This window comes from Pseudophryne corroboree, chromosome 2 (assembly GCF_028390025.1).
Source record: "Pseudophryne corroboree isolate aPseCor3 chromosome 2, aPseCor3.hap2, whole genome shotgun sequence".
NCBI lineage: Eukaryota > Metazoa > Chordata > Amphibia > Anura > Myobatrachidae > Pseudophryne > Pseudophryne corroboree.
Genome location: NC_086445.1, coordinates 374586337 through 374587872, shown reverse-complemented (window position 1 = coordinate 374587872; position 1536 = coordinate 374586337). Strand labels below are relative to the sequence as shown.

Sequence of the window (1536 nt, the reverse complement as noted above, 5' to 3'; positions counted from 1 at the left end):
GAACAATTCCTGAGACAGTGCCAGGATTAACAAATCATCGAGGCATGGATTTTTTTAAAAACCTTATCCCCTGGAAAAGGAGATAAGATGCCATCACCACCATAATTTTGGTGAATACTCTGGGAGCTGAGGTCAGTCCAAATGGTAGGGCCTGAAACAGAAAATTATGCTGGAGGATAGCAAACCCGATGTAGCACTGATGGAACAGTGCTATAGGAACAGTAGATAAGCATCATGGATATCCAGGGATACCATACAATCCTCCTGCTCCATGACCAAAATAATGGAACGTAAAGTCTCCATATGAAACTCGAGGCACCCAAATGTACTTGTTCAGCGCTTTGAGATTGAGTATGGTCGAAACAACCCATTTGGCTTCTGGACTAAAAACAGGTTGGAATAAAAACCTTGTCCTCATTGTGCAAGAGGAACTGGAATTATCACTCCTGACTGAAGCAACTCCTGAATTGCCTCTTGCAAATCCCTGGTCTTCGTTTCCACTGAAGATGGGCTGGTACAAACTTTTAATGAGGGTGTTTCTTGATAACACCCACAGCTCCTAGTATTCCCAGGTAGTTTACCATCTAAGTACTAGCCAGGACCAACACTGCTTAGCTTCCAAGATCAGATAAGATTGGGCATGTCCAGTGTGGTGTGGCTGTAGATCATAACCGTTTTTAAACAGTCCCTATCTGGACAAGAATAATTGGAATTCCATTTCTTGGAATTCTTACTTCTTACTGGGCATAACACAAACCTGTTGCATAATTTCCATCAGCTGTTTTGCAAGGTTTAAACACAGTTGCCTTAGTTTTTAATACAGGCTCTGCTGCCTCTTCTAAGGATAGAATGGCGTACATAGCACTAATTAGCTCAGGTGTGTCCACTGAGCTGAGACCTTCCTCTGAAGTGCAATGAGTTCTCATCCTCCAATGAATCCTCATCTAAAATTTGTAGACTGGGAAGATGTTCATGTCTATGTGATTTACTTACCACCGGCCTTCCAACCTGCTTTTGTTGAAAGGCTGCCAATTCCCAAGATGGATAAACCTCAGAATGAATGTTGCATGTAAGGGTTAATAGAGTAACCTATCCCTGATACAGGAGCTGGCATTATCTGCTCAGCTATATTGGATAATGTCTGTGCAAAGAAGCCCATAAAGGTTCAACTAGAACCTCTGCTTGCCTCGGTTATTTTAGAGGCTTCGGTGACAACTATAGCATTTTGCACATAATTCCTTTTGAACCAGACCCAGATAGGTTAACGCAGCTTTGCAGAACAAACATAAACTGAGTGTTGGTGCTGCTGTGGAAAGTGTATTTTCCTCACCCTTGCCTCTCTTAGACATGATAAATAAATCACACACCTGTACAGTGTTATTACACAATTTGTAACTGTAATTACCTTAAATTTGTTAAAGTTACACACAATCCGACCCTACCCTGCTTTGCACCAGCATTCAGGATCGGAATACACAGAAAAACTGACAGAATTATAGTAAAGTCAGCAATCACAGTAGCAATCAGTCACAGGTT

At 41.7% G+C, this 1536-nt stretch overlaps 1 pseudogene; it reads right to left on the bottom strand.

Annotated features, from left to right (window-relative positions):
- Window positions 1–547: 547 nt before the first annotated feature.
- Window positions 548–666, bottom strand: LOC135054415 (5S ribosomal RNA; annotated as a pseudogene).
- Window positions 667–1536: the final 870 nt, after the last annotated feature.